General features: G+C 42.1%; 3 non-coding genes across 3 annotated transcripts; 2 read left to right on the forward strand and 1 right to left on the reverse strand.

Moving 5' to 3' along the window:
* Positions 1 to 10,095: 10,095 nt before the first annotated feature.
* Positions 10,096 to 10,209, forward strand: LOC140287093 (U5 spliceosomal RNA). The gene has a single exon (XR_011911454.1). It is a non-coding gene; the product is annotated as a U5 spliceosomal RNA (small nuclear RNA).
* Positions 10,210 to 10,517: 308 nt separating this feature from the next.
* Positions 10,518 to 10,701, forward strand: LOC140287074 (U2 spliceosomal RNA). The gene has a single exon (XR_011911440.1). It is a non-coding gene; the product is annotated as a U2 spliceosomal RNA (small nuclear RNA).
* Positions 10,702 to 13,920: 3,219 nt separating this feature from the next.
* Positions 13,921 to 14,034, reverse strand: LOC140287096 (U5 spliceosomal RNA). Its single transcript, XR_011911456.1, has one exon. It is a non-coding gene; the product is annotated as a U5 spliceosomal RNA (small nuclear RNA).
* Between the last annotated feature and the right edge of the window lie 4,006 nt (positions 14,035 to 18,040).

The raw sequence follows: 18,040 nt of genomic DNA on the forward strand, positions 1-18,040 counted from the left end.
AACCCTACAGAAGACCAAGGACAGTGGTGGATTAGATTTACCTAATTTTCAGCACTATTCCTTAGCCAATAGGTTACGGTATATATCAAAATGGTTTAAACCTAGCCCAATAGATGAACATGGATAAATATAGAACAAGCATTGTGTGATAATCTGGAAATCTCTGACCTGCCACTTATTAGTCAAAACGTAAAAAATCACAAATGTTTCAAAAGCATTAACATCAGCACCTCTCTGACAGCCTGGTGGGAATTTCTTAAAATAACAAAGTCTTCACTTATCCCGTGTAAGCTTACACCCATCTGGAACAATCCTGACATCCTGCAAAACAAAAAAATGCTAAACTTTACTCTGTGGAAGATCAAAGGAATCAAACATCTGGAACATATAATCCAAAATGGACATTTTATTTCATTTGATGAGCTCATATCACAACATGAGACAGGCAGCAATAAATTCCTAGAATATCAACAACTTAAGTCTATAATAACAAAGAAATATATCCTCCACCAACCAGACTTACAACTCCCGATTAGGGTAGTAGAATTTCTAAGCATCTGCACCCCAAAACTACTATCAAAAATATATAAATTATTGTCTAAGATAGATGACACAATGTCTCTACCGTCCTCAAAATGGGAGGCAGATTTATCCATCAGTTCTAGTCATAGCTTCTGGCCACATATATGTTTGAACACCTTCAGAATGACTCGAAATCCTAATTTACAGCTCATACAATACAAAATTCTTCATAGAACACACTATACAGGACAAAGGATGTTCAGGATGGGTCTAACACACTCAAACATCTGCTCACATTGCACAGATAACACACCTGATGATTATGCACACGCTTTGTGGTTTTGTGCGCCTGTCCAGAGGTTCTGGCTTGAAGTCTGTGCGGACCTATCAACATGACTAAAGTGTAGCATTCCTGCATGCCCCACACTGTGCATACTGGGTGACTTAGACAACATCAATGTGGAATTTAGCTTAGCACACATGATCCTCACAGTGTTATGTATAGCAAAGAAAACTATTCTCATGAACTGGAAAGCGAAGAACAATCTGTGTATTAACCAGTTTAGAAATTTTCTTTTAGATTATATTAGCATGGAAACAATGTCTGCTTCCTCAAAACATCAATTGGCTGAATTTAATTCTCTCTGGTCCCTTCTGATTAGCTTGATCACATAGTGGTAGTGGTGGGTTGCTGTCCCGTCGCTCTGGGCGGTTGGGTGTGTGCTGGGGGGGGCTGTGTGGCTTCGGGCGTCTGGTGGTCTCTCGGGTCGTGGGGAAATACAGCAGCCCTGTATTTTTGCTTCCTGTGAAATCAAGATACAATGTGCACATGCTGGTTACAAATAAGAAAATACAAACAACAAACAGTTTCTTCCATGGTTCACAGCATGTGTATGATCATCTTCATCGCTGGTCTCAGTAAGAATGTTTCAATCTTCGGTGTCAGAGGTTACTAGCACTTAACACACCGGTGGAGTACAGCTTTTACTGCTGACTCTTATCTTTGTCCTTCCGGGCGTGTTGGTTAGGCTGATGTATGTCAGGGTGGAAGTAATCTACTGGTTCTGGTACCTTCTTACAGTGACTGGCATGAATCCAGGTTGCTCTCTCTGCAACTTTAACAGCTGTGTGAGTGACCAGTAGCACCTGGAACGGGCCTTGCCAACGTTTGGACTTCCAATGTTTCCTGCGAAGTTCCTTCACCACCTGTCATCTGGTTGGAGTGGTGTGTTTTCTGTGGCTGGAAGGGCTGCTTTTACTGCCTGTGAAACTTGAGATAGAACAGTGGAAAGGTTTCGACAGTAAGACAACATAGCATCATCACAAACAGTTGTGGAAGGGAGGGGTCTGGTTACAGGTCCCAATCCTAGGTTAGGAGGTCTGCCAAATAAAATTTCAAATGGGCTGAGATTCACTTGAGCTCTGATTCTCATTCTCATGTAGGTAAGCACAATAGGTAATGCTTTTGTCCATGGCAGACCTGATTCTTCACAACATTTGGCTAACTTGGACTTTAATGTACCATTTTCTCTTTCCACAGCACCTCCACTCTGTGGATGATAAGCACAATGTGTGCGCAAGCTTATTCCCAGGAATTTACCAACCTCAGTCAATGCAGTGTTTACAAAATGTGTGCCATTATCACTGCTGATCTTCTCTGGAATGCCCCATCTAGGAATGATTTCTGTTTAGCAGTGCTTTAGTCACTGCATTACTGTTTGCATGTTTTGCAGGGAAAACTTCAACCCATTTACTAAACACGTCCACTATTACTAGTGCATATTTCTTTCCTTCAGCTGGTGTGAGTTCAACAAAATCCATCATCAAATGTTCAAAAGGTTTCTCTGGTGGAGGGTGTGCAACTTGCGATGTGTGTAATGCCTTTCCTACATTATGTGTGGCACAAACCATACATGACTGACAGTATTTTTGCGCATATGAACTGAACCCTTTTGTGAACCACTGAGCAGTGAGTGCATTCAGCATCCCCCCTTTTGACACATGGTTCAACCCATGTGTCAATTTTGAAAAATGAGGAAAAAAATGTTTAGGTAGACAGGGTTTACCATCAGGTCACATCCAAACACCATCCGTATGAGTTGCACCCACAGAGGACCAAATGCGTCCAGAGGACCAAATTTCATCTGCAGAGGCAAAAGTTTGCAAAGCATGGAGATCTGTGAGGGAGTCTTCTGCCTGCAAAGAGAGGGAAGCGAAAACAGGAAAAAAATTAGCTGCTTGCTTAGCTGCAGCATCAGCTCTGGCATTGCCACAAGCAACAGGATCGTCTGAGTTAGTGTGAGCCGTACACTTACAGACCGAGATTGCTGTAGGCAAAAGGATCGCATCAAGAAGATCAGAAACCTGCTTGGAGTTCAGAATAGTTTTACCATCTGATTTAAGGAAATGCCTGTGTTTCCACAGCGCACCAAAGTCATGAACAACACCAAAAGCATATCTGGAATCTGTGTAAATAGTGACAGACTTACCAGCTGCCAACTTACAAGCTTCAGTAAGTGCAATAAGCTCAGTAGTTTGAGCAGAGAAATGTTTAGGAAGAGAACCAGACAACAAAGTGTCATGTGAAGAACATACTGCAAACCAAACACAGTTAGTACCTGTGGCTGGATCACGCAAAGCTGATCCATCTACAAAAAGAAACATGTTAGAGTTTGGAAGAGGAGTCTCTAAAAGATCAGGTCGGGGTGTACAAACTTGTTCCAAAACAGCTTCACAGTCATGAGGCTCCCCATCCTCAGGAGTCGGAAGCAAAGTAGCAGGATTCAGAACAGTACAATGTTTAACAGTGACATTTGGCATATCACGGAGCACAGAGGTGTATCTGAGCCAACAAGCAGTTGAAAGATGTGAAGTTTTCTGCTCGAGAAGAATAATGGCAACAGCATGAGGAACCAAAACAGTCAAATTAGCGTAGCCCACAATATCTTGGGAGGCCAGGACAGCTTTCTCTGCAGCTGCAACAGCACGAAGACAACCAGGCAGGCCTGCAGCCACAGAGTCCAGTTTTGCTGAGAAATGAGCCACTGGCCTTTGCCTGCCCCATGTTCCTGCATAAGAACAGATGTCATACAACCATGCTTCTCATCAACTGCCTGTATGAAAGGTTTATGAGGATCTGGAATGCCAAGTGTTGGTGCTGTTTGAAGAGCCAGCTTAAGCTGACTAAAGGCTGATTCAGCCTCAGGAGTCCATGGAACACGATCAGCTGACTGGAGCTGCATGTCAGAACTGCAGCTGCCTTTACCATGGATAAGAGCACCTAAGAGAGCTTCGAGAAAAGAGTAGTTAGGAATAAAGTTCCTGCAGTAAGATGTTATACCTAAGAATGACATAAGCTGTTTTTTAGTAACCGGTTTAGGAATGATCTGAACTGCAGCAACATGTTTAGGAGAAAGTGAGCGCCCATCCTTAGAAATCACATGACCCAAAAAGGTGACTTCGTCCTGTATAAACTGTAACTTAGAAAGGCTGGCTTTATGGCCATAAGAAGGAAGATGTTTCAACAGATTCACTGTCTTTTTCACACTGTTGTTTAGATGGACCACATAAAAGGATGTCATCCACATACTGCAAAAGAGCAGAGCCTGTGGTTGATTGAAGTTAATCCAGACTAGCTTTGAGGGCAGCATTGTAAATAGTGGGACTTTCACAGTACCCCTGGCATAACCGGGTAAAAGTCCAAGATCTCCCTTCAAACTAAAAAGCAAACCAAAATGGGCTATCAGGGTGAGAAAAACTGTGCATCTGATGTAATTTGAGACAAAATAGTGTGTGGGTTGGGCACAGTAGGAGCATGTGGCTGAACTGCAGCATTCACCGCTTGGAGGTCCTGTACAAAACGCCATTCATCTGGCTGGCCAGCATCTTTAATCTTTTTAACAGGAAACAATGGAGTAAGCACAGGTGAATTTTCAAAAGGAACAATAACGCCTGTTTTCTGAAAAGATTGAAAAACAGGTTTAATCCCTTTAATTGCTTCAGGCTTAAAAGGGTATTGTTTTTTACATGGACAAAAGTCTGATTTAGGGGTGACAATTACTGGTTCACAGCCTTTTATCAACCCCACATCATATTTGCTCTTAGCCCAAAGATCATTGGGCACTTCAGCCAACATGGGTATCGAAGACAAATCTGTTTCAGATAGAAAACATGCTTCAAAATGTGATTCTGTGGTAGGAATTAAGTCCACAGTTCTTTGACAATGCATTGTACTCAAAAATGTTTTTTTCTATGCTGACAATCGTTCAGAAAACATCAAATTTGGATCAGCAGGTGAAACAGTCCACTCCATTTATTTCTGACATGTAGCAACAAACTCTCCCACACCTTGTCACTACCAGTGTGTACGTTTGGCCAAGGAAATGTGAGGGCGAGTACCACAAACATTAAAAAAATCGAAGTGCTCTGGAGTGAGCGACACAGCCAATAAAGTAGGCGCACATATTTTTTCACTTCTTCTCATAGTCATTGTCAGGCCCCAAAGAAATGTGTGATGTGCTGTGCAAATCAGTAGGTTGCATGAAATCAGAAAGGGGTGAAACTAACACTTTTGCTTCTTCCACTAGTTGTTGTGAAAAAGGAGAGCTGGGAAGTTTCCACTCATAAGCATATGTAAGTGCCGATGAATCAAACTGCACTGCTGTGAAAACTTTGTCAGGCTGTAACATAACCTTAACACCCTCTGGTGTAGAAGTTAAAATAATGCCTAATTTACACATGAGATCACAGCCCATCAGGTTAATGGGACACAACTCTGATAACAAAAATGAGTGTTTGAAGGAGAGCTCATCGGGAGTGACAACACGCAATGGGCATTGTCATTTTCTCCTTCACAACCTGGCCTGATGCAGACATACAGTAAACGTGGTTTCCACTTAACTTTGGAGGACAATAAAACTCCCCTGACGTCACTACTGATGAACATAAGTTCCTATATTCTGAGAGAAATATCTTTGCTCTAGGACGGAAATAGCATGCAAAACTTTACTACGTGAATCACAGTCGGCAAGCGTTGCTTCACTACACAGAGCAGGAAGAATGTGTGAGTGTGTTTGTGCTATCACCCATTAGTGGAGGCTCCGCTGCCGCGTGACGTCCAGAACCTGCCTCCCACCCTCAGTCAGCCTTTTGCCCAATTTCATCACTTTTTAGCTGTGGACAGTCCTTCTTCCAGTGTCCAGTCTGGCCACAGTAAAAACAAATATTCGGATCATAGCTCTGGCGTGGCCCATTTCGACCTCCTCTCCCACACGTCCACGTCTTCGACTTCGGCCTCGTCCTCTGTTTACACCAACTGCGTAATACATGGTCATGGTTGACAAATGCAGCTCCTTTTCACACTTGTCCCTTTTGGTTGTCTTACGCGTCTCAACTTGGTTCTGAGCATGGCGAGCATATCGGCGAACGTCAGCCAAACGAGGACCCTCACACCATCCCACGTAAATGTTCTTTACTTCAGTGGCGACATCTATATAATATTGTCTGGGTCCCGTTAAAACATGTATTTTTCCCATCTAATTCCTTGTTTGCTTTAAAAAGAGCATTCCCCATTTTCTATCCCTTCAGTAGCCAACCAGTTTGTATGGAGTACACTGGAGCAACTTGACTGATCAGTAAAACACTGCTTTTGTTGTCACCGCAAGGCTTCCCCCATCGGTTGTTTCACTGAGACACTACTGAGTAACTACAACTCAACACAGTTTATACACATAACATTCATATACATACTAACAAACAAACAAACAATAATTTATCGCAATTTTCTCATCTCTGTTTGAACGTACACCCAGGTAAATATTCCTGTAGTCTTCTCATACCGACTATGGACCCATTCATTGTTTAACTTCACTGTTTTGCAAATCCTAATTGAATATTACACATTGACATTGAACTTTACTGGATAAGCAGGTCTTCATTGCATTCAGCAGCCTATATGTGAGCATCTATGTGTAAGCTGTTCTTCTTTGCATTTATCAGCAGCAAGCAATTCTTCACTGCACATGCATATGTAAATAGTAAAACAATTCCAATGTGTTAGCGAAACCTTCTATATCACAGTGGTTTCTAAGATCTATTTTAAGTTCTTTGCCATCAGTGAGATGACATAGTTTACAAAGTGTGTCAAATTATCACTGAAGATCTTTTCAGGAATTTCAAATCTAGAAATGAGTTATTTTACGCGTGATTTTGCTACTGAGAGTGCATCTGCTTGTGCACATGGAAATATTTCAGACCATTTGGTAAAAACCTCTGTTGTCACTGAGCAGAATCGTTTCCCTTAACATTAATTTAGTTCAATGAAATCTACACAATAATGAAATAATGAAATACAAACAAATATGTTGAAAAAGATACACTGGCTTAGGGAATTATCTTCGTTTTGGTCTTAGATTGCCATGTGGAATGTATTTTGCACATATTTGACCTGCTAGACAAAACTTTATTAATTTATTTATTCTAAAAAAAAAATTCAATAATTAGTAAAACCATATGCTGTAAAAACCTTGTTCATTATTGCTTCCATCCCTCCTGTTGAGACATGACATGGTCCGTGGCTCAATACTGCAGCATATTTAAACAAATTCTTTGGCAGTATGGTTTTCCTTCCGGTCATTCATACGAGTCTATTGTAGATGGCAATTGAATAACATCTAATAATGCTAAAATATTTGTAGTTTATACATTTAGCTGTGGATGTCAACATACCTGTTTTTCCAATGCTGTGTTAACACATGTACAGTTGAGAAGGCATACTGACTGTCAGTGTAAACGTTAACAACCTTTTTGTTATTTAATTTACAAGCTTCAGTTAAAGCTACCAATTCGACTGCTTGAACAGAGTAATTTTTTGGTAGTGGTTGTTTTAAGAAAACTTCAGTTTCTGTTACTACTGCAAATCCTGTAGCATTTGTGCCATCAGGGTTTTTTGCTTGACCTGTTGAATAAATATAGTTATTTCTGCATTTTCATAACGTATATCAGTTAAGTCTGGCCTGGGTAAAACACTGATGGTTATTTCTGACATGCAATCATGAGGCTTTCCATCTGTGGGGTAGGTAGCAGTGTGGATGGATTAAGTGTAGCACATCTCTCGACAACAAGGTGTGGCTGTGAAAGAAGAACTGTTATGTAGGAGAGATGTCTGGTAAAGATATTTTGTTAAGTAACCATATCACAGCCACTGCATGAGGTACCTTAAGTGTTAATGGGTGAAATAACACCATTATTGTTGATGCCTGCACTGCCAATGGCTTCTGGCCATTGATTCAAAAGTACGATCTCGTCCCTTTTTACCCCTTTCAGTGGACACTGGTCCCTAATTACCGCAATTCAGCAGGGGGCCAATCACAGCTTCCTCTCCACCATACTTGTATGGTAGTAAATTCTCACCCACTCTCATCCGAAGACCTCTCCTCCCGCTTTTGTTAATATTTAGTCGGGCATTCGAACCTTTTCTTACCCACTTTTTAGAAATTATGGTCGAACATTCACACCTACTTGCAGCTGAATACTTCCGCTCCACCTTTTAGTGATGTATGGTTGGCATTTGCACCTTTTGTTACCCTCTTTTTATGCTGATTGCTGAAGATTAAGTTGTTCTTTCTCAAACTACATTTTTTTTTTAATTGTTGAAACTTGATTTGAAGTGGATAAATAAGGAGGACAAACAGTTTTAAGTCACGCTGATAGAAGAAATTAATTTTATAGCAAAATCTGTATTTCGTCATATGTCGAGGGATGCTTATTGCTGAAGAAGTTCTTTCTCATTCTACAAAGTACAACATTGTTGAAACTTGATTAGACATGAATAAATATGAAGGACAAAGCAGTCTTAACTTGGTTTGAGTTAATTAATTCGTTTTATAGGAGAATCCGAATTCGTGCTTATTTTCGGATTCCTGAAGAATGAGTCTGGTTCTTTGTCATAATACAAAGTTTGTTGTTTATTGTTGAAACTTCATCAGAAGTGAAGAAATAAATGAATGCCTATCAACAAATGTGGGATCTAAACTCTACTGCTTCCTCTAAAATAATTTATTTTCTCAATTCAGAAATGTGTGTGTGTAAGTCACAACACCCGTGACACCAAAACGGCTTTCTTTTCTCTCTTTTCTCTACACTCTGCACTATGAGCACACACACCAAATCAGAAAGGCTTTTTTCTCTCTTTTCTACATTATGGACTGTGGGGAAACAAAACCGCTCTCTCTTTTTTTTTTGATTGTGTGCCAGGGCGTTGTCTCACGTATTAGATTATGCTTAAGATACGAATGGGTTTATCAGTCACATCAGAATCCATACATACTGATCCTCCCGTAATAAAATGGTCGGATCTTATCAAACACACTTTGTTTCTTGTGACAATCAAGTCAGCGAAACAGCGTATACACGTCAAGACACTGAATCAAGTTTGCCACAAGAACTCATAAGTTTGGCAGTATTGCTCTGCCGTCAGCAATCATACACCCATTTTATTTTCGTGAGACGTGCAGGCACCTGTTCATCTACTGTTCTATCATTATGAATTAGTTTATCTATTATCAATAAGGATACTTCTACAACTACTATCAAAGTATGTCCGGACTTCTTATGTTGTCAGTTGCTATATATGAATAAGTGGGTAGCTACTGACAAGCATTAAGCATGTCACACAGCCCAAACATATAACATTTCAGGACACACCACACAGTTAACAACCACAGTGAAGTGTCAAAGCCCAAACATTCAACAGGACACTTACACAACACATTCAAATCAAACAGTCAGACAACATACAAGAACATATACCCCAGCCGGCATTGCTCCCTGCCTATTTTCCTACAGCTCACTATGTGTGCGCACACCTTTATTCACAAACTCTTCAACTTATACTCTTTTACCGAAGCTGCTACAGCTCGATTGGCCGAATACCCTTAGATCCTATTTCGGTGAATTTGACATCTGCCTTACATGTAACAGATTAGCGGTTTAGCAGTTTTAATTTAGTTTGAGTGAAGGAATTCATTTTATAGCAAAATCCGAAATCGTGAAGCACTCATGAAAGTAAGCTTATTCTCGGATTCCTGAAACTTTAGATTTGCTCTTTCTTTTACTGCAAAGTACAACGTTGTTTTTTTTGTTTAAATCTTTCTAGACATGGTAAATATGAACGACAAAGCAGTTTTAACATAGTTTGAGTGAAGGAATTCATTTTATAGATAAAATCCCAAGAGTCTGCAGAGAAAAGAGAGTGAATGCGAAGTAGACTTTAACACGGCTATGGGAGCGAGCCGAGTGTGGGCTATCCGGGAGAATTGCTCGAAAGAAACGCGACACCGAATGAGCGGTCAGAACAAAGCCTCAATACGGGATTCTCGTGGTGTTTTTGTTGCTGCCTTGTCTTTTGCATAGAGTAAAAGACAAGGCAGCCATCGAATAGGGCCCGATTGTTCCTACTTGGTCAGCCGAGGAGCAAGGGGGGGGGGGCAAGCGTCTCAACCAAGCAAAGCTCACCATGGGGAAGGTGGCTATACCAACTAGCCTGATGCCCTGCTCCCGCAGTGACGGATAATCGTACTCTGGTTTCTCTTCATAACATACAAGTCTTTCGCCTTTTACTAAAGACTTCCGTGGAGAGCAGCACTAATGAGTTGTTTCTATTATTGGCAGGCTTTACCTTTGCGGGTGAAGCCCTTTCTGTCTGTGCAAAAGAAATCTTGCTACTTTGCAGAGTGACTTCTCTGAGTAGAGTCGCCTTACTTGTTGCGACTGTGCCGATGTTCGAAGCTGGAGTGCAAAGTTGTTGCTTGAATGGTGCTTGCTGGAGCATGCGGGAGTGCAAAGTTATACCATTTAAAAGGGCTGAAGAGTGCTCAGTGCAGCGGGTGGGCGGAGGTGCAACGTGACACTCTGGCCATCTATGGCCATAAAAAGAACACTGCTACAAGTGCGCATTGTGCCAGCAAGGGCCCTCGGACCTGAAACAGTGGACAGTTATCGCTTCTCGGCCTTTTGGCTAAGATCAAGTGTAGTATCTGTTCTTATCAGTTTAATATGTCCTCTATACGAGGACAACATATTAAATGGATTTTTAAGAATAGGAGTTGAAAAAGAAGCTTGCTCCGTTCACTCCAAGCCTCGACCCGGTACTGCAGTGCCGCTGGGAACGGTGCGCTCTCCTCTGCTCTTGTGAAAAAGCAAACAGCGGTGCAGGATGGAAGTTTCAGGGAGCCCAAGATGAAACTTTCTTTTAATCTGCTGAAAAAAGAGAGTGAATGCGAAGTGGACTTTAACACGGCTCTGGGAGCGAGCCGAGTGCAGGCTAACCGGGAGAATTGCTTGAAAGAAACGCGACACCGAATGAGTGGTCAGAACAAAGCCTCAATATGGTGTTCCCGTGGTGTTTGTGGCTGCCTTGTCTTTTGCACAGAGTAAAAGACAAGGCAGCCATCGAATAGATTGTTTCTACTTGGTCAGCCGAGGAGCAGGGGGGGGGGGGGCAAGCGTCTCAACCAAGCAAAGCTCACCAAGTAGGAACAATCGGGCCCTTTTCGATGGCTGCAACACCTGAAAGAGATATTGATGCGAGACCAAATCAAATGCTTTTTCAAAGTCTAAATTTAAGATGACAAGCCGGGTGTTTCTGTCTCTAGCGTAATCAATGATGTCTCGAATCAGTACGAGGCTGTCGGTGAGTTGTCTCCCTGAGATGGCACAAGCTTGGTCTGGGTGAATTACCTCCTCTAAAACAGAGGACATCCGTGTCGCTAAAACCTTGCTAAAAAGTTTACAGTCAAAGTTTAAAAGTGTGATGGGCCTCCAATTCTTTAGGTCAGTCTTATCATTTTTTTAATAAAGTAGAGTCACTATTCCCACTCTAAAACTATCAGGCAGTCGGTCGAGTTTTTCCAAATCTTTAAAAACATCTAAAATGTCTGATGATAAAAGGTCCCAATAGGTCAGATAGAATTCTGCAGGAAGCCCGTCTAAATCCGGAGCTCGACTTCTCTTAAAACCTGTTAGGCATTTTTTTAAGTGTGCATTCTCTTTTACGGTTTTGTCAACGAATTTTAAGATTTCTGCCGATGTTTCCAAGTGCACTGGTTTCTCTTTGTACATGTTACTATAAAAGGTATGTACAGTTTCAATCATCTCCTGTGTGGATTTTGTTAAAAACCCATCTTCTCTTTTTAGATTTTGAATACACTCCTTTTTTTTTATAACTTTCTTTCTTTTTCACCTTCCTCAATTTCCTGCTCCCTGCTTCTTACAAAAATTCCTTTACTCTTTATTTCTGCTAAAACTGACATTTCCTTTTTGACATCTTTGATTTCTTCTTTAAAGTTTATGCCACACTGATTTAGTTTAAAGTAGCGCTGTAAGCGTTTATGTAGTCCCATCATACATCTATTCTCTTTCCTTTTTTTACGTTTACCTTGCTGTTTAAAAAAAGTCTGGGTCGTTTCCTTCACCATTTCCCACCATTGTGCATGTGTTTCGTAGAGGTCTTGAAGGGTCTGCCACTCTTTATAACATTCCCTGTACTGACTGACTATGATTTCATCCTCCAACAGGGAACAGTTGAGTTTCCACAGACCACTTCCTACCGTCACACCAGAAGGGGGTGAAAGGGTGCAGGAGAGCATAAGGTGGTCTGAAAAGAAAACAGGGGTTAATCTAACATCAGTGGGTGGGCAATCTCTAGTAAAGAAATAATCAATGCGAGAGGCTCTGGTGCCATCATGACTAAACCAGGTGAAGCCCTCCTCTCTGGGATGCATGGTTTTAAAACAGTCAGTAAGCTTAAAATCCCTGCATATGCCCTGAAGTAAAATCGAAGTCTTATCCACTTTAAAATCTACCCCTGCTCTTTTTCTATCTTTCCTGCTCAAGATACAGTTAAAATCCCCTCCTACAACTAAAGGTACTTGCCCTAGCATGTAAAGCTGTATATCTTCTAAAAGGTCATACCTTTCATTTTTTCCATTGAAACCATAAATATTTAAGAGGTTAAAGTCTTGCCCCATAAAATTCAAGTGTGCTAAAAGTGCCCGTCCGTCTCTCACCACTGTGCTACCTTTCACCAGAACATGCAGATTTTTAATTAGAATGGCCACACCATCATTTTTATTTTGATTTGAGCCACTCCATATCGATAAATGGGGCCACATTTCCTCCCATTGTCTATGGTTTTTTAAAAAAGGTAGTCCACATTCTTGTATTAAAAACACATCTGATTTTATGGAGTCTAAGAAGGATAAAATACTCTGGGCTCTTGTCTTTGATTTCACACTTCTCACATTTAGTGTTGAGAAGGTGAGAACCATTAAAAGCATAAAGGAAAGTAGGTATGTCATTTTCGTTTTTCTAAGTTATCAAAACAAATTACACACAGGTTATTTCTTGGGAAACTAGCTCTTCCTTCATTTCTTTAGGTGAAAAGTGAGTAGGGTGATCTATATTTCCTTTTCAGACTCTCGGTGTTGGCCTCTGACGCAATGTTGCATTTAACTTTGAGTCCCTGGGGGTTGATTGCAGAGCTGAAGTTAAAAAGGAGACCTCATTTGGTGAGTCGGAGGGGAAGACTCTAGGTTCTTCCACTGAAGAACTGTCTGAAAGGGACCTAACCCTTCCCCTCTTCTCTGATACCACTGGGGAATCAGAGGCTCAGATGCCTTCCTCTTCGGCTGTTGACCTTCGGGGAGGTGAGTATCTTCACTAGACTCACCTGTCTGCTCTTCCTCCTCATTTAGCGTAGCTCCACCCTCTGCCTGTGAATTCTCACAGACTTCAACACTGAGTGGTGAGGCCTCTACAGGCCCCTCCCCTTTTTGCTCCTCACTTCCAATCCAAGCTTTTGGCGGGAAGTTTGAATTTATTGGGTCAACCTCTTCACTTTGTTCACCAACTGCCACCTTTGGTCCTTCTCTTTGTTGGCTTGACTGTGGCTTTACCGTCTTTAATTTGTTGGCAAAAGATTTAGGGCAATCTCTGAAGAGGTGATTTAATTCTCCACAGAGATTACATTTCCTGCCATTTGGACACTCTCCAAAAGTTTGCCCAATTTCTCTGCTCTTCCCACATAACACCTTGGTACAAGCCTCAACCAGGTGCCCATGCTCACCACACTTGCGGCAGAACTTGGGCTGCCCCTGGTAGTGGATGTAACCTCGGTTTTCAAGGTGGCCAGAGTGTCGCCCACCCGCTGCACTGAGCACTCTTCAGCCCTTTTAAATGGTATAACTTTGCACTCCCGCACGCTCCAGCAAGCACCATTCAAGCAACAACTTTGCACTCCAGCTTCGAACATCGGCACAGTCGCAACAAGTAAGGCGACTCTACTCAGAGAAGTCACTCTGCACAGTAAGAAGATTTCTTTTGCACAGACAGAAAGGGCTTCACCCGCAAAGGTAAAGCCTGCCAAAAATAGAAACAACTCATTAGTGCTGCTCTCCACAGAAATCTTTAGTAAAAGGCGAAAGACTTGTACGTTATGAAGAGAAACCAGAGTACGATTATCCGTCACTGCGGGAGCAGGGCATCAGGCTAGTTGGCATAGCCACCTTCCCCATGGTGAGCTTTGCTTGGTTGAGACGCTTGCTCCCCCCCCCCCCCTTGCTCCTCGGCTGACCAACTAGGAACAATCGGGCCCTATTCGATGGCTGCCTTGTCTTTTACTCTGTGCAAAAGACAAGGCAGCAACAAAAACACCACGAGAATCCCGTATTGAGGCTTTGTTCTGATCGCTCATTCGGTGTCGCGTTTCTTTCAAGCAATTCTCCCGGTTAGCCCACACTCGGCTCGCTCCCATAGCCGTGTTAAAGTCTACTTCGCATTCACTCTCTTTTCTCAGCAGACTCTTGGGATTTTATCTATAAAATGAGTTAGAAAAGGTAAAAATACCAGTCCATACATCATCAAAATCGGGAGAGGTGGTGTTCAGCTGCAAGAAGGTCTACATGTCCATCAATAATTGCTAGAAAACATGAAAGAAACTTTTCGAAAATCAAACCGCACATGATCATAAGTGGGATAGGAGGTGTTCATCTGCAAGGTGTGAATGTCAACCCATAATTCCTGAAAAATGGGCAAAAAAAAGGTGTGAATGCCCAACCATACATCATCAAAAGCAGGAGTGGAACTGTTCGGCTACAAGAAGGTGTGAACGTCCAACCAAAATATGTAAAAAGCAGTTAAGAAAAGGTTCGAATATCCAACCAAACATAATCAAAAGCGGGAGCAGAGCTTTTCGACTGCAAGTAGGTGTGAATGTCAGATCATAATTTGCAAAAAGCTGATGAGAAAGGGTGAGAATGCCCGACTATACATCATCAAATGCGGGAGCGGAGTTGTTCGGCTGTGAGTAGGTGTGAATCTCCGACCATAATTGCTGAAAAATGTGTTAGAAAAGGTAAAAATGCCGGTCCATACATCATCAAAAGCGAGAGAGGTTGTGTTCGGCTGCAAGTAGGTGTGAATGTCCAGCCATAATTACTCACAAACGGGTAAGAAAAGGTAGTATTGCCAGACCATATATGATCAAAACAGGGAGCGGAGGTGGTTCAGCTGCAAGAAGGTTTGAATGTCCGACTAAAGTTCAAATATATTAAAGAAAGCGGGAGGAGAGGTCTTCGGATGAGAGTGGTTGAAAATTTCCGACCATAATGTATAAAATGCGGTGAAAAAAAGATGTGATAGAACACTAAAAGGTGGAGCGGAAGTGTTCGGCTGCAAGAAGGTGTGAATGTCCGACTATATTTGGTGAAAAGCAGGTGAAGCAAGGTCTGAATGCCCAACCTTACATAATCAAAAGCGAGATCAGAGGTGTTTGGCTGCAAGAAGGCCATAGTTTGCCAAAAGCGGGTAAGGTGCGAATGTCCGACTAAATATCAACAAAATTTGGGGCAGAGGTCTTCGGATGCAAGTGGGTGGGAATATCCAACCATACAAGTATGGTGGAGAGGAAGCTGTGAATAGCCGACCATAGTTTGGAAAAAGCGGGTAAGAAAAGGTTTGAATACCCGAACATACACCATCAAAAGAGGGAGCGGAGGTGTTCCGCTGTACGAAGGTGTGAATGTCCGACCATAGTTGGTAAAAAGCGGGTAAGAAAAGGTTAAAATACCCGACTGTACACAATCAATAGCGGGAGCGGATGTGTTCGGCTACAAGAAGGTGTGAAAGTCCGACCATGGTTTGTAAAAAGCGGGTAAGAAAAGGTGCGAATGTCCGACAATGTATGATCAAAAGAGAAAGCGGAGGTTTTCAGATACAAGAAGGTTTGAATGTCCCACCATAGTTTGTAAAAAGCGGGTAAGAAAAGGTTCGAATGCCCGACTATACACCTTCAAAAGCGGGAGCAGAGGTGTTCCGCTGTAAGACGGTGTGAATGTCCGACCATAGTTGGTAAAAAGCGGGTAAGAAAAGGTTAAAGTACCCGACTGTACACAATCAATAGCGGGAGCGGAGTTGTTCGGCTACAAGAAGGTGTGAAAGTCCGACCATGGTTTGTAAAAACCGGGAAGAAAAGGCTCGAAAGCCCGACTATACACCATCAAAAAGAAGGTTTGAATGTCCATCAATAATTGCTTTAAAACAAGAAAGTAAATTTTCGAATATCAAACCGTACATGATCATAAGCGGGAGAGCAGGTGTTCCGCTGTAAGACGGTGTGAATGTCTGACCATAGTTGGTAAAAAGCGGTTAAGAAAAGGTTAAAATACCCGACTGTACACAATCAATAGCGGGAGCGGAGTTGTTCGGCTACTAAAAGGTGTGAAAGTCCGACCCTGGTTTGTAAAAAGCGGGTAAGAAAAGGTTCGAATGCCCAAACATACACCATCAAAAGAGGGAGCGGAGGTGTTCCGCTGTAAGACGGTGTGAATGTCCAATCATAGTTGGTAAAAAGCGGGTAAGAAAAGGTTAAAATACCAGACTGTACACAATCAAAAGAGGGAGTGGAGTTGTTCAGCTAAGAGAAGGTGTGAAAGTCCGACCATGGTTTGTAAAAAGCGGGTAAGAAAAGGTTGGTATGCCCGAATATACACTATCAAAACAGGAAGCGTAGGTGTTCGGCTGCAAGAAGGTGTGAACGTCCGACCAAAGTTTGTAAAAAAGCAGTTAAGAAAAGGTTCGAATATCTAACCAAACATAATCAAAAGCGGGAGCAGAGCTGTTCGACTGCAAGTAGGTGTGAAGGTCAGGGAATAATTTGCAAAAAGCTGATGAGAAAGGGTGAGAAATCCCGACTATACACCATCAAATGCGGTAGCGGAGTTGTTCGGCTGTGAGTAGGTGTGATTCTCCAACCATAATTGCTGAAAAATGTGTTAGAAAAGGTAAGAATGCCGGTCCATACATAATCAAAAGCGGGAGAGGTGGTGTTCGGCTGCAAGTAGGTGTGAATGTCCATTAATAATTGCTTTAAAACATGAAAGAAAATTTTCGAATATCAAACCTTACATGATCATTAGCGGGAGAGGAGGTGTTCAGCTGCAAGAAGATGTGAATATCCACCCATAATTACTGAAAAATGGGTAGGAAAAGATGCGAATGTCCAACCATAAATCATCAAAAGCAGGAGTGGAGTTGTTCAGCTACAAGAAGGTATGAAAGTCCAACCATGGTTTGTAAAAAGCGGGTAAGAGAAGGTTCGAATACCCGAATATATACCATCAAAAGCGGAAGCGGGGTTGTTCGGCTGCAAGAAGGTGTGAACGTCCGACCAAAGTTTGTAAAAAGCAGTTAAGAAAAGGTTTGAATATCCAACCGAACATAATCAAAAGCGGGAGCAGAGCTGTTCGACTGCAAGTAGGTGTGAATGTCAGATCATAATTGCTGAAAAATGTGATAGAAAAGACTAGAATGCCGGACAATACATCATCAAAAGCGGGAGAGGTGGTTTTTCGGCTGCAAGTAGGTGTGAATGTCCAGCCATAATTACTCACAAACAGGGGAAGAAAAGGTAGTATTTCCAGACCACACATGATCAAAACAGGGAATGGAGGTGGTTCAGCTGCAAGGTGTGAATGTCTGACTAAAGTTTGTAAAAACCGTGTAAGACAAGGGGCGAATGCCCGACAATGTATGATCAAAAGAGGGAGCGGAGGTTTTCGGCTGCAAGGTCTGAATGTCCAACCATAATTTGTAAAAATCGGGGAAGAAAAGGCTCTACACCATCAAAAGCGGGAGCGGATGTGTTCGGCTACAAGAAGGTTTGAATGTCCGACCATAGTAAGTAATAGGTGGGTAAGAAAAGGCTCGAATGCCCGACTATACACCATCAAAAGCGGAAGCGGAGGTGTTCGGCTGCAAGACGGTGTGAACGTCCGACCAAAGTTTGTAAAAAGCATTAAGAAAATGTTCGAATATCCAACCAAACATAATCAAAAGCGGGAGCAGAGCTGTTCGACTGCAAGTAGGTGTGAATATCAGATCATAATTTGCAAAAAGCTGATGAGAAAGGGTGAGAATGCCCGACTATACACTATCAAATGTGGGAGCGGAGGTGTTCGTCTGT

The sequence above is a fragment of the Leuresthes tenuis genome, unplaced genomic scaffold (assembly GCF_036924035.1).
Source record: "Leuresthes tenuis unplaced genomic scaffold, fLeuTen1.0.hap1 SCAF_108, whole genome shotgun sequence".
In the NCBI taxonomy this organism is placed as follows: domain Eukaryota; kingdom Metazoa; phylum Chordata; class Actinopteri; order Atheriniformes; family Atherinopsidae; genus Leuresthes; species Leuresthes tenuis.